The 15,834-nt window shown below is 40.6% G+C and overlaps 1 protein-coding gene across 3 annotated transcripts in view; it reads right to left on the bottom strand.

Annotated features, from left to right (window-relative positions):
• The window catches only part of KLHL29 (kelch like family member 29), a 544,314-nt gene extending 529,207 nt beyond the window's left edge, over positions 1–15,107 (bottom strand). For all 3 annotated transcript variants that reach the window (XM_039532518.1, XM_039532519.1, XM_039532520.1), the window contains exon 1: positions 14,746–15,107. The gene's annotated coding sequence lies outside the window, so the exon portion shown is untranslated. The remainder of the gene's footprint in view (positions 1–14,745) is intronic.
• Between the last annotated feature and the right edge of the window lie 727 nt (positions 15,108–15,834).

The following is a 15,834-nucleotide window of genomic DNA, read 5'->3' as shown; positions in this document are numbered from 1 at the left end:
TCCATCCCCATGGCCCATTCAATCTTTGGCATATGCTGAGGCTGCAAACCAGCCATAGTGCGAATATATTTGTCCACAGGGAACCAAACTGAATTAATCTCATTATGTGCACTGTGAAAGGCTAAGGAAGGTCACAAATCTGAGAACTAGGCAGCCTGACCTTCAGCACAGATGCCTGCATTACCAGCAGAGGGATGAGGAAGAGAGAAGGAAAATGCAAAGACATTTACAAGAGGAAATTACATTTTTTTTATAAGAAGAGCGACAACTAGGATGTCACCCCCAATCTCCCAATCATTTTATGCCTTTTGCATTAACTGCTGCCAAATAAAAGACATCAGGTCCATCTGGCACATGTATACTTCCCGGGCTGCCAAATGTTCCTTAAGATTCAGTGGATTTACGGTTGGGTGTATTTGCAAATTCCAATCTCCTAGCTGAGCTGTGTTCCTGAATAGAATCCTTGCCTCTTGAAATCCCTAGAAGGAGGTGAGCAGAGGTACGCTGTGATTATTCAGTGTTTGTTATACCTGTACTATGTATAGTCCAATTTTCTTGATTACTAATGGGGTTTTTTAAAACCAGCTGCAAGACACTTGTAAAAACAATTCTTCCATCTCTAGATGAGTTCTAGGTAAGATGTGAAATCATTCAATCAATGAAAAGGGAGGGAAAACAGATTATGTTGACATATCTGGCTAACAACATACCAAATTCATCCAGAAAATAAACATTTATACACATCAACTGCAAGAAGCTATCAGTGCATAATTTAGGATAATTTTTACCTTCCACATTTTATTAATATTATATCTTCCCTTTAAAGCCATTTTATTTTCCCCAGTAATTGGTGATAAAATGCCCTCTTGTGGACTTGAGTGTGGACCACCTCAGTAGCACCAAGAGTTCCTGAATCTACAGAGACTTCACATATTTCTGAGAATTTCTGTTTAATTTAATGATGGAAAGCACAGCCTAGCTTTCCAGCAGAAATGGATACCCACAGACCCCAGTAAGACTATATTTGGTTACTAAGTATCTCATCCATATACATGTTTTAGGGTTCTAAACCGTGCAAATATGAAAGCACTGCTATCCTCAATGTAGCCACAATTTACTATAATAACTACATGGTTTTGTTGTGGGTTTTGGTGGGGGTTTTGTTGGTTTGTTTTGACAAACGAATGCTCCCTTTCTTGTGTCTAAGGAACACAAATCTAAACGAAATAAACTCAGAGAGAAATCTGAACAGAAAGGATATGCACTACAATGCTAAGAAGCACCAGGATTTCACAGAATGCAAGATGTCTTTTAGATCTGTATCAGAACTAAACCATACCCAGTGTAGTTCACTATACACTTAAGAGTTTTTCAGTACAGCCAAAGTCAAACTGCAGAGCTACTGCTATAAGAATCTAAGTAGTACAAAACACTTACACCACAGGAAAGAAGTGTGGATGTGTGGTGTAAGATTAATAGAAGCATTTTTTCCTCCCTGCAGCACTGATTTGCAGAGAGGTTCCTCAAAAAGGTATTTATGCTTCCATTTACCTTCCCTACACCCCTCCCTCTTTGCAGCTTTATATAGAATTTTAATTTTAAAACAAAGTTTATTTGCTAATTTAGGGTAGTAAAATTTGTTAGTTTTATTTTCATGGTGTTTGTGGAACACTTCTCAGTATCCCTTTTTAGGTCCTCATCCTACAAAACAGTTACGCATATACTTAACTTGAAGTCAATGAGAATATTCACTTGTGTAAAGTTAATCATAGATTTAAGCTGGCAGGATCAGGGTTTCAGTTTATCCTTTTTGACACCAAACAAAAAAGAAACCCCACATTTGTTTGAAACTGTCCTTCATTTGTGTATCTCACACCCACACAGTGCGGTGCTCTGTCCCTCTCTAGGCTAACAGGTAATTTAAAATAACAGAGCTCAGGAAGTAGAAGCTCATGCTATAAGATCCAGAGATCCCATGTTTCGGTCCCTGCAGCCAACTGTCCATCTAGGGATGTGATGTTACCTTTGTAATATCCTCTTAAAGCTTGAATATAAGATTTCATACCCCAGCAACTCAGTATAATTTGTCACTATTGTTCAACAGTTGCTACTGTACTCAACTAATTCTAGGTATTCAGTTTTGATACTAACGGCAATGAATCTTTTCCTGCTTATTAGAGACAAGCCAAAATTAATGTTCCTCCTGTTTTTATACCAGTATGCATGGCAAGAACAAGGGATCCAAAAAATTGTCTTTAAGCTTCATAGCAATTTAGTAGTGAAAAACAAAAAAAACCAAACAGGGCCAAATATCTGCCCAGGGATACACATAGATTCTCATTAATTTCAATGGGAATCCTTATTCTGATGTCCACAAGTGCAGATTTTGGCTCATAAAAGTAAGAATTATCATACCCCTAAAGCAAATTTTGGAAAGAGCTATAGTCAAGTCCAAAAAGTTACAACTCTTCCCCAAATCCAAAACCAAACTCAGGTTTAGTATATGACCCCTATTCTATGAAGAACTGGAGTTTAGAGAGATGCAAGACTCTCAGCGTGCCATCCTTTACAAATAACCTTTTTTATAAATACTTGGAGGAAATATGACCCATCAAATATTCATGTTTGACAAGGTCGAGTGATTGGGAGAGAACCATGCTGCCTGAAAGCAACAGGAAGTAAGTGGTTAAGCAGAATCTTATTTAGATTCAATTGATTTTTCTACACTACCAGCTTCTTTAGATTGCAAAAGGTGCCTAAGACCCTGATTAAACCATCACCTCAATGCCTGACTGTCACAATAATAGCAGAGTATATATATGAACATCTGGCAAGTCAATTGACCAATCTGCCATCCGTTCCTGCATGAAGATTTACAAGAATCCTGCTCTTAGCTTGGCAACTTCTCTTTACAGCAAGTCAAACTGTGGATCAAGATATGTAAGAATACAGCATTATGGAGAGGCAGCAGCTGCTTCATAGTTAGAGATGCAACTGAGTTTCCATTATAAGCCCAAATTTGTCAGACTCTTCAGTCCAGCTGAACCACAGAATATTGGCATCAGACTTGAAAGCTTAGGTTGAGGTAGAATTTTTCTGCCTAAATTAAGGTCAGGTGGACAATGCGTTCATGAATTACAACATGCAAAGAGAAGTTTTCAGAATTAAAGCTTTTTTTCTCCTCCTTAAAAAAGAGGCAAAAACCAAAAACTTACACATAATGAGAGAAATTATGGGTCACTAGACTCATGTAGTTGATATCTAGTGCAAAGATCCAAGTATTAGAAACTTAGATTTACATTAAAATTTGAGGTTTTTTAGACATTAAATGTCAGCATGACACATCAGGTGCTGGTAAGCTAATTCTGGCTCATCTATAATGCTAGAAACATCACTGGGGCCCATGATTTCCTGCACAGAGCCTCAGGAAGAGGGGGAAAAGAGATGGGTATTCTACATCTTTCAAGGCTCCCTGTCTTCTTATTACTTCCCTCCACTTGCATACATACACCCTAAACTTTGCAAGAGCTCCACTCTTCTGGCCCATAGATGGCCTATGGGGGAGGAACGAGGGTGGCAACCGAAGAGAGGAGATTAGTGGGTCATTTCTCCCATTTCAAGAAAGAGTCTTGTGAAATTCTTTGGTGGTCACTCCACAACTCCCCACAGGCCTTACTAGGATCCAGACAAGCCAAAATTGGCTCAGAGGCAAAGGAGCCTGTTAATGCATTTGGAGTGGAGAAGCCCAATGAGACTGAAGCAGCATGATCACCAACAAGCCTGCTAAGGCTTTCAGGGTCAGCTACTATAGCTTGTGGGGGCTGTGGTTCTAAAACTGCCTCCTAGAGATTGATGGGGGGATTCCTCCCCCTCACCACCATGACCTCCACAGGAGGCCCCAGGAACTCTCCACTATCCCTGCAGAAATGATCCTCTTAGCAAGCCTCAGGGGTTGCTAAGCTTACCCAGTCAGAATCCTACACCTGTGCTGATCCCCTCCTGTGGGCCTTATGGGGTATGCATTAGTGAGGCTCCTCTGTCCCAAGCCTCAGGAAGTCAACAAAAAAGGGAGGAGGGGAAAAAATGTAAGAACACCCCTCATCTATTCCCAAGCTCCAGGTAAAAGGACTAAAAAACTAAACTAACTAATTAACTAAATAAAAATCCTTAATGTGAAACAGAGGTTCCATATACATGATCCTCAAATATATATTACCTTTTGAGAAGATATTTAAGACAAAACGGAAGCATTAAACACTGAGGAAGCTAAGAGCTAAAGCTGTACTTCTCAGAGAAGGCACTGTTTTGAACTCTAGCCAACACAACCTTAACTCTGGCCCAATAAAGTTGCATCCATATAATATTCTTAGAATGAAGCAGGAAGTGTAGCACATTTTGACTTTGTCTGTTTTTAAACTTAAATCCTAATGTTCTTTAAAGATAATATACACTCCAATAAATTAAGTATCAGGGGGTAGCCGTGTTAGTCTGGATCTGTAAAAGCAGCAAAGAATCCTGTGGCACCTTATAGACTAACAGACGTTTTGGAGCATGAGCTTTTGTGGGTGAATACCCACTTCGTCGGATGCAAGTACTACGAAGTGGGTATTCACCCACAAAAGCTCATGCTCCAAAATGTCTGTTAGTCTATAAGGTGCCACAGGATTCTTTGCTGCTTTTCCAATAACTTAGTTATTGCATCTTTAGTGGTTTTCTGGAGGGGGAGGCGAGTTGTTGTTATCTAAAAATCCCTTTTCAAAGTCTTGATGGATGCTGGTGTGAACCATTCAAGTGTGATATTGAAACCAAGTGAATTTTCCCTAAAGTTGATACAATTTCTTTTTGTGAAGATCACAAATTTTAACACAGGCTGCAAAGCACTTCTGTCTAAGAAAGATGAAAAAAATCTAATATGGGGCATCATGACAGCAAATAGCCTATAGTTCTCTTTAGCTTAGAGATTCAGCTATGTAGTGACCCCACTGCTTTGAAAAGCAGCCTTTTTTTTTTTTTAAATTAAATACACATTTCAGGAAAGCCTTTTTGTTTTCTTACCTTCAATGCCAGCATTTTTCCCCCTCCAAACAATGATTCAGTTTCATTCATGGAGAGATAAGACTGATGTTGCAAAGCTAAGGCTGCCAACCCCCTAGAAGTTTAGTTATAAAATTCTATTTTTAAAGGAGGAAGGTGTACTAGAAAATAGGCTTTTATTTACTTTGGTGATTTGATAATCTTGAAGACAAGGCCCAATGTTTACCTAAGATTTTACAGCCCCAAATGTAACTTCATTTATTTCAACAGATTTGAGACAAGGGTGAATTTGGCCCATTATATAATATTGATCCGGACAAAAACATTTTTAAAAAGCCCAAAGCCAATGTTTTAAGTGACTTGCTTTATCCGATCCATCAGGAGATCAGCAAATATAGCCAGTCTTTAACAAATCTCTCTCTTGCTATCTCTTGCCTCCAGCAAAGAGGATGGAATTTAGTTAAATAGTTGCACAAGCTTCAGGAGGATTCACTTTTCGGCCTGATGATTTTTTTTTTTTTTTTTTTTTGGAAATTGTGTTGGCTTTTAAAAAAACAAACTATGTCAAATACACATGTACAGGCAGCTCCTGAAAGTCAGTTCCATGTGCTGGGTGGCTCAGGGAGATCAAGGTGGCTCATTATATTCAGCAGTTCCTGGAGCTTCATAGAGGACAGAAGATGCTTTTGTGTGGGATTTAAAGCCTATTTCAAACCCTTGGAGGGAGAGCCCTATAGGTCTTGGCTGCAGACTCAGTTCAAATAGGCAAACGGGGATATTTGCAGTAACTGTATAACAGATTGAGGAGGACGACTGGGGAAGCTGAGAAAATAGCAAAATGAGAAACCCTTGGAGACGATGCTGAGGACAGTCTTCAGCCTGATGATACAAGGAAGTTTGCTCTTTGGAATGTATTAGATTAATTAAAATTCTTCTTTTAAGAACCTGAAAAAAAATAAATAAAAGTAATCTAATACATTCCTTCTCTAAATACTCACTACCCTATGGGAGTGCAATGGCTCCTTCTTTCTCTGTCTCCGGCAAAAGCACACACAAGAGACATTTTCCCCCTTCCAGATTTTTAAGTATCTTGTCCCCTTATTGGTCCTTCTGGTCAGGTGCCAGCTAGGTTATGGGAGCTGCTTAACCCTTTACAGGTAAAAGAGGAATTAACCCTTAACTGTATGTTTATGACAACTTGGAGTTAGCAATTCTGGGTATATACATTTCTACCTCGATATAATGCTGTCCTTGGGAGCCCAAAAATCTTACCACGTTATAGGTGAAACCGCGTTATATCGAACTTGCTTTGATCCACCAGAGTGCGCAGCCCCGGCCCCCAGGGGCGTTGCTTTACCGCGTTACATCCGAACTTGTGTTATATCGGGTTGTGTTATATTGGTGTATCTAGAGAAAAATCTAGACTGACATTAGGGTCCATGAAACCAGAATTTGATTACAAGGGACAAATTCTCCCCTTTGCATCTGTATACCCCTTCATTGATTTGTGAGGAATTGCATGAATAACTAAGAGCAGCATTTGACCCCTAGCCTAATACTATAATTCCTAAATATTAAAAGCAGAAACAAAGTAAATATTACTGACCTACCATCCCTACCTACAAGCAGGCTATTGCAAAATATTGTACCAGAAACATATACTGATAGAAAAAATTAAGATAGACAGTGGCTGCTAATAGGAGATCAATTGGCATGCCTGGCTAAATTGTTATTAAAGCAGAGGATACAGAAAAAGAAGCAATACCACATGTGAATACATGCAAGTTTCTCCCAAATTAATTCACTTCTAATGGAATATTGATCAGCATGCCTGATGTTTGGAAATCTGAAATAATATTTAAAGAGAAAAAATACTTAAAAAAAAAAAAGGAGTCCAAGAGAGAGACGAATTTAGCAGTGGATTTTCCCTACATTTTTCTTCTATTAATAGCTAAAAATAGGGTCTGAAAAAAAAAAAAGAAAGAAAAAAGAATGAGGGCAGTGCAGTATGGTTAACACTGTGCCTTTCACTGTGTTAGCAAGTCTGTCAGAGTGCACTGGAAACACTAACCACACACTCCTCTACTCCAGTCTCCTCAAGAGGCAAGTACAGTGTTTCTCATAATCCCTCAACACACAATATGCTTACTATGTCTGGTACTCCTCTGCTCCCAGGAGGACAGAGTACAGAATGCCTGTGTTAGTATTTGAGCTTTTCAGATGCAAGAGGTCAAGTTGTTTGTGAAACTGGGTGGGAGGAGGGGGGAGAAGGGAGGCAAGGGAAAGTGTCTTTAAATGTCAAAATAACCACAGTTAGAGAGACTTAAAAAGGGAATATGTGCTATACCTAACCTAGTATGGTACTTGGTGAGTTAGACATCACTCAGCAAGAGCCTTGGAGGGATATGTGCCTGCCTACTCCAATGAGAGTTTCTAGGACTAAAAGCAACACACCACCTTTGTCTAAGCCTACCTGCAATAGGCAGAGTCCAACAGGCCTCAAACTCCTTTCTTGGGATGTGAGTCAACCTCATGAGCCCTTGCTGACCCCTGCTAGCAGGGAGCATTGTGCATGGGGAAAAATGAGGGGAGGAATGATTCAGCAATGGACACAGGGCACTAAATAGGCTTCATTATGGCTGCCACCTTCCTTCCCTCCTTATCCTCCCCCATCAGCAGCTATGATGGCAAAGAGGGGAGAGAAATGGCTTGCTACCGTTGTGACTGTCATTTATATGACCCTCAGGTCCCGCTGAAATCACCTTTAAGCATTACAGCTAGTATTAGAGCGTTAAAAAGGAAACATTTACTCTAGAGTTTCACTTTCTTATACTAGACACACCCACCTACTTTTACCTTTTGGCAACTCTCTGACATACCACTGGACCTTATTTTTAAAGGAGGTAAATTTGTTCCGTCCCACCACTTCAACATTTACAACATCCCTCCACATGAGGCCCTTACTGCTTCCATTTTTATCTTCTTAAACAAAAGCCGGACACACCCGGGGGGATGGGGGGGGGTGGAAATGACACACACATAAACAAAGTCACTACACACACAAAGCCACAAAAATAAATAAATATCCCTCCTTGGTTGTCACTGTTCCCAGCCCCATCACTTTAGCCACAGAGCAGGCACTACACAGGATAGTCCTGTTTATCTCTACTGAGTGTGGTAGAGGGAGTGCTTTCATTCTGATTGCAGGGCCACCTGACTCTCCAGAGAGGGGAAAAGATAAAGTTACTTTTTTGAGGTGACTTTTTTTTTTTAAAACTGCTTTTCAACCCATAGAAGGGGAGCAAGAAGTTTGACAGAATCCTGTTTAGCTTGTAAGTTATTTTTGAAGCACTCTGTGACATGTCACAAGTGGTTTGGTGTGTGTGTGTGTGTGTGTGTGTGTGTGTGTGTGTGTGTGTGTGTGTGTGTGTGTGTGTGTGTGTGTGTGTGCGCGCGCGCACGCTAGATAAAACAAAAAAACAAAAACAAGAACTGTTTTAATCTGAAACCTTCCAACTTAGCATTTCTCATTACTTGACAGGTGTAGGAATATACTAGCTGAAAAATACAGTTAAAAGACGTGTCATACACAAATCATTTTCTTTAAAAAAAAAAAAAAACCCACTATGTTCCAATTGTCGTGTCATATTTTCACCTATATTTCAATGAGCAGCTAAAAGAAACACAGCTGTGTTTGTTTCAACATGTGAACATTTAATCGAGTTACCTGACCATACCTTACTTGATTTTGTGGGTTTAATGAACCTTTCCCCATCATTCCCTTGTTTGTTTTTTTTATTTGTAGTTTATCCGACTGTTGTTCAAAATGGAAAACCAAAGCATTTGAGTTCTGTGTATTTTTCTTCATTACAGAAGCTAGTGCGTTTGAATATCACACTGAAAAGAAACTTTTCTTTCAGCAGTTCAGCACACTGTGATCTGCAGATCCACAAGTAGTGTTCACAGACCAAAAATAAAATCAGAGCTTTATAACAAGGTCTGACAAAGCATCTCTCAGAACGGTATTATCTGATTTAAATATTAATTACTCATCAACACAGACCTTAAGAAGTGTCTGAAGCAAAAGCTTTTAAATCACACTTTAAGTCCAGGATTTTTACTGTCTGCATTATGATGCAAATCATGCTTTTTAGAGTTGAACACAGATAATGAGTCTCTCTCAATGTTCAAAAATATCAATAGATGTATGATTAAAGTCCAGCCCGACATATTAGGCAGATCTTGAATTTATGAGCCCTACTGCATAAGAGCAGTATCATCTGAATTATGTGTGTGAATTTGGGGGATTCTTTACAGAGTTTCTGCACTATATATGTGCTTTACAATGCAGATTCCTGCAACATGCATATGTTTGACAGTTTTCAGTTGATTAATAAGATTCATTTGTTACAATACAGTGGAAGATTTCCTTGCATTTGACTACATAGTCTCAGTTTTAAAACATACCCTTAGAAAGAGTAACATTCTTGGACCCAAAGGTGCACTTTTCACCCACATTTATGCAAACTGTTCTGGTCTAGCGTTCCAGGGAAAAGAATCATGATCTATACAAATAAACACAAAAATGCACACTAATATCCCTAACAAAAAGGCACTGGTAATAGCCCTTTCATTTTATAATCACCTGTTACAAAAATGCTTTACTGCAGACTGAGTCAGCATTCATTTTTAACATGTGGCACTACTGCAAAAAGTAATGATGAGTTTACCATAGAGTACCCAAGCTTTAAGGGATTAGTCTTCTCTATAGCCCCTATAGATTACAAATGAAACGGTTGTACAAGTCAGTATTACTGCACATAAAGGTTAAAGGTTGCCTCAAATTTGTAATGGTGTCAGGAAGAGGTCTGACTTTACAAAGTTAAAGCCAGTTATGGTAACAAGCCAAATGTATCACTTTAAAAAGCTAGACCCAGTGTCCCAATAAAAACAAAAAGAAAACATAACATAGTTATTAGGAAAAATGTTCCAAGAAAGCTGTTATTCCAGCTATTTTAAATACCTAATTCCAAGCTAAAAAAAAAAAAAAAACGCTTCAAAAATATTTATGGAAAAGTGTGACTTGAAACTAAATTATATCAAGACCACGCACGAATGACAGCCTGAAGAGAACTTGCTTCATACAGAGTAATATGAACAGTTTTCAAACTTCTGACGAAACTATAGCTAAATACAACAAACAATAACCTACAATTAAACAACATGTACTCAAGATTTGTGAAGCATGCTGTTTTTTATTAATCCAATGACACAGTACCTCCCATATTAGATTTTTAATACATTTTGTTATAGCTCAGAAAGAAGCCTTTGCACCATTGGAAACAGAAGAAATGTAAAGATGATAGGGACATATCAAAGCTATTTACATTTCAAATATTCCTGCAGTTAAATGCTGTTGGTAAGCTATTTCTAGGAGGAAATTTGCAATACCATCCCTTACAGCAGTAATTAATGGCTCTAAATGTACGGTACTTCTAACAGTTAGCTAACTGAGCTAGTGAAGCTAGTCCTTTGTCTTTTTAAGAAGAAGGTTTCATGAAAACAGCCAAGAGTATTGCACAAGTATAGTATGACCATTTGAACTAGCCATAGGTTTATTTAAAGCAGGGGGCAGTCAATAGGCAGACCAAATCCAGCCTGCCAGAGGCATTTGAATGGACCCTGAAATTTTGACTAACCTTTCTTTAAAGAGTAATGTGTACTATCAATTCACTCATTTGTTTTTGGACGTTTAGGATATATATGAATATGGAACTCATTGCTGCAGGGTATTATTTGGGCAGAGAGATTAGTAAATATACATAAAAATATCAGAGACATGAATAATCATAGAATCTGTTATAGTACCACGGCTAATGGTTATCAAATTTTCATGCTTCTAGGCAAAAACCCATCATCAGCAAAAAGAATCTGCTCCTCTACATTGGAGAAATTATATTGAACTAGACAGATTATTCATCTTTGCACTATTGGAAAGAGGTCCTTTTGCGTGTAGCCCCACTGACATGATTGGACTACATACCAGAGTAACTGCAAGATTAGATCTTTACCGAGTGCACACAGTTTATGGAATGATAGGGTTCTGAAGACTCCAAAGGCATCATATAGCAATAAATCAAAGTGGAAGTACGTGTTGTCACCAGACAAGTCATTCGTAGAACTTTTAAAATAGCATGCTTATTTACCTTAATCCATGACCTACATTATTCAGCTCACCTGTATTACATTGTACATCCAACAATGTCTTTTTACTGGTCACATTGTTAACAATTCAGTTTCTTTAATAAAATTAGTAAAGGAAAAAGAAACACTAATAGTACAATGCATTCAGACCTTGCCGGGGGAGGAGCAGGGAAGAAATGGGACTAATCTGTTTACACATCCAAGGATATGTTTTCCTAATATATACACCTGTAACTTCTATCAGAGTCAGATGGGAGGGAGAAAGGGAACTCTTCATTTCTGGTGTGCTTGATGAAACATCGGGTACACTCATTTTAGGAACTAAGTTAAAAGGTCAGGAAAAACAAGTAGTAATGGACAAAATTGAATTTCAGATGAGTGAACAATAGATGAGAGAAGCAGCATTGGGACTGACGCCAACAGTTAGGTGCCAAGCTATCAAGAGCCTGATTCTGTTCTCAAACAGTGTACAGGTGGAATTACTCTAGCAAAATCCATGGATTAATACCTGCACGAGGCAGGAGAATTGGGCCCATTTCAAGTGAGCAAATAAATAAATAAATAAATAATAAAATAAAATAAAAAGAATTGCCAAGATCAGCAAGGAAGTCATGGATAAATAAAAAACTCCAGCGTACAATGTGTTCTTCACTATAAGTGGCCATTAAAAGTGCTAGCAGTGATGATGCCATACCATAAATACACAGTTCTAGAATTTAGATTTGTGTATTACTCAAGCATGTGCTGCGTTCCTTTAATCATTAGAAGTTCCAGTCACTCTACATGCAATATACTTTTTATTGTTGTTTGGAAAGTAAGAGCAGGAATTTTACTGAATACTACTCTGCAGGTAGAAATAGGGATAGAATGAGTCTAGTGATAGAAAAAGAAAAAGTTTTCTCCTACATTCTATCACTTTTTGGTCCAGCAAGTCTTTTACAAAAGCAGAATGGTGAATTAGGTTCTCTCACATATTGGGTACTTGAAGTATGACCACCTCTCATGAGGAATGTAAATTTCTCCCCCCTACCCCACTGCATTCAGATGAAAACTAGTAACCCTTACTCTATTTGTAACCATGACAACCATAGATTATTTTATTTAAGCAATATAATTCATGCTGAACATTTGTTCATGGGGTTTGTTGTCAAGGGAAAGGTTGACATACCATACTTGCATTTCATAAACTACAAAGGGTGACAGATACGCACTGAAAACTTGGGAGTTTTTGAATTTTCAGATACATAGTAGTTCTTCCAAGCCCACTTGAATACAATGCAACTTCTATATCATTAATTTTTAACTACTTTATTTAGAGTTCTGTAGAGCATGAACTACAACAGGTCAAAATGAAACGTTAATGACCATTACCTGTAAAATGACCACTGGACATAACTGGCTTTAAAATAAATTAATAATAATATATACACATTTTGGAAATAGCAAATATCTTGAATAATGCAGGCAACCTACAAATTTAGAGTATGAGTTCTTGTTAAAATGTCAGAATTGGTCTTTGAGACATAACTACATAGGAAGAGGTAATGAAAGTCGAAATATACATATACTTGCTAAGCGTTGATCTAGATAGGTCAGTATGCCAAATTACTTTAATGTCTGCCTTGTACATAGGAAAAGACTTCCATAAATAGCTACTGCGAGGACCGGTTATAAGAACCAAAAAACATACTCTTCCCTGAATAACTAATGTAAGTATTCAACTAAAATACGGCTGTAGTTTACTTTTCTAAAGAAAAAAAAGTGTCATCATCAATTTAATCCAGAACGCAATAAAGAGACACACTGTTGCTTTATTTAAGGGGGGAAAAGAAAGCTGGCTACAAAACTGCTGCTTCTCTCACACGGATCATAACATCTATCAAGGGGGATTTAAAGTTTCAGCAGATTGCTAATTATAAGAGACAGTAATACTGTTATCTGCAGTCACCTTAAAGCTACAGTAGTTTGGCTTTTAAGTAGCTGAAAACTGACCTTAAAAGATAGCTTGCTAAGCATATTTAAACCATTTTTAAAAACACACACACTTTAAAAAGATATACCCAACAAAGACAGTTTCTCAGTTTACCAGTATTATGTACACATGACCCTTAGAAACATAAATAAAATGCCCACAGCAAGCATTCACACATCTTAGTTTTCCCTCCCTGATGAAAAATTTGGATTGCCCCTCCCTTAATCCAGTTGCCAGAATACTATTTTTCTAAGCAGTTTTCTGTTTAAAAAGAAAAAACAATAAAATTTTACATAAGCAAGGCTTCAGCATTTTTTGGTAAAAGAATGATCATACCATGTCTTAAAAAAAAAATCTAGGAACTCACTATTTAATAAACAAGATTACAGGGGGGAAAGACTGATCATAGGCATGCAGAATTTATGGAGAGTATTAATAGCAACACCACTCCTTAGCAAAGCCTCCAAGAAGGTTTTTCCATGCTCTTTATTTGGGGACCTGAACCAAAAATCATGATGTCCACAGACCTGCATTATAGTATGACTAAGACAGTCACATCCACTCAATGTCAATAACAACAAAAAAGTAGTCCTACTTCATTCTCAACCTTAACAAGACCTCAGATTAAAAAAAAGGTACCCAAGGGATGAACACCTCCAAAACTGCACAAGGATAAATAAAAAACGCAAGTAATAAATTTCATCTGGGACTACACAATGAGTGGGAAACAGATTTAGAAGTGATTTATTGATTTCACTTTTTTTTTTAAAAATCAATGTTTTGTCTTGAAGTTACTCATATCAACATATTCATATCATGCTTTTAAAAAATACTCTCAAGACAACACACAAAAATAAGGGCAGACAGATTTGGCAGCTCTCGCTTAGGGAAGAAAGACTTCCCCATTTTTTGCATTCATTCTCTGGCAGTTTTAAAGCTAGCCTCTGCCTCTGGGGTAGATGGGTTTGCTGTGGGTGTGCGTTTCAAGGAGGCATTTACAACAGATGACTCTTAAAAAATAACCACCACCCTCGTTCAAAATATTGTCAGCAGCAGCCCCTCGCCTGGATGTGTCAGGTGCCCACGGCCACACGAAGTGTGGGAAGTTGTGGGTTGGGCTGTTTGTGTGGGGAGGGGTTGCTCACTTTGTTGGGTGGCTGTAGTGGAGTTGGTATAGGGATGGAGGGGAGGGGGAATACACACACCCCTCCCCAAAGCTCGACTACCCCGGGGCACCCGCCTCCTTTCGCTGCCACACAAACACACAGGCAGGAAGTTTTTAATGCAGAGAGCAAGCGCAGGCGCAAGGGATTCATTAGCCAGGCATTCAATACACGGGAGGCTGCTGCTGCTGGCAAACCCCAAGCTTTACAACAACAACAACACTATTAAGGGGCACACAACACCGACACACATACACACAAGGACTGTCACCTGGGCGCCAAGCCCCCCCCCCCAACCCCTCGGGCAGGGCTGCACAGCCCCCTCTAGCCATCCCTGCTTTGCCCTGGATTCTGCCCGGCCCCGGCTCCTACCTCTCCCCGCTGGGTGGTGCGCACCGGGGGGCAAACGCGGGCTCGTGTCCTTGGCAGGCGAAGCGGCTACACGGCGGCTTCTTCAGGCTGGAGGAGGATGCACCGAGACGGCAGCGGCGGCGGCGGCGGCGGGAGGAAGAGGAGGCGGCGGCTTATGCATTGCAGCCTCCCCCCCTAATGCGAAGCCCCGCACCGCTGGGGCTGCCTCTCAGCTGCTGCCCAGCCGGTCAGATGGCTCCGGAGCCTGGGCGACGAGGAGGCGGCGGCGGCGGCGGCGCAGGCAGCGGGGGGCTCGGCGGGGCTGTGTGCGCAGAGCGGAGGAGGAGGCTGGTGCAGAGTCGGTACCATGCTCCCTTCTGGCTCCCTCCTGTTCACAGACTGTCCGCTTTAGACGGGGAGGGAGGCGGCCTCCGAGCCCAGGCAAGGGGCGGGCGAAACCAATCACAGCCGCGGGAGGGCGGGGACTCCTCGGAGCCGAGCCCTCCTCCCGGCTTCCCACCGATGTGTCAGCCGCCCCCTGCGGGAGGGGTTTGCAGCGGGCACTCGGGCACCGGGGCGCCGCCGGGCTGCGGCGAGCGCGGCTCTGCCCGGGGCCCCGGCTCCGGCTGGGTTGCCAGGCAGGGGGCAGCCCCAGGGACCGGGGGTGGGCCGGCGGCCGCTGAGCCGCAAGGCTGGGAGGTGCAGTCACTCCCCGGGGTGCGAGGGAGAGCCCGAGCCAGAGCTCAGTGGCAGCGCTCGCCGGGAAAGTTAGACACACACACATGTGGGATCAGACTCAGGGCGGCTGGTAAAGAAACAGCGAGCTAGGAGAGGTCTGTCTGCCGGCTGCGCCGGGACTCAGGCATGTTTCCCACGGGCATCCGCTGCGCCTATTCCCGTGCGCACACACAGCACATGGTTGTTGGCTGCCACTCTAAATCACCTGTCCATGAGTATCTCTGAGAATAAAACCGGACTCTTCCCCCTTAGACGGTACACGAATAACCACGTGCAGGCGTTTAGCGGTCCCTGTTATGTTACTTAGAAATCCACTTAAACAAAACGTGTTTTTAAGGCCAGGTAAAAGCACGCAGAGACTAGCTGCATGTT

Source organism: Mauremys reevesii, linkage group 3 (assembly GCF_016161935.1).
Source record: "Mauremys reevesii isolate NIE-2019 linkage group 3, ASM1616193v1, whole genome shotgun sequence".
Classification (NCBI taxonomy): domain Eukaryota; kingdom Metazoa; phylum Chordata; order Testudines; family Geoemydidae; genus Mauremys; species Mauremys reevesii.
This window is presented reverse-complemented; position numbering and strand designations above follow the sequence as displayed.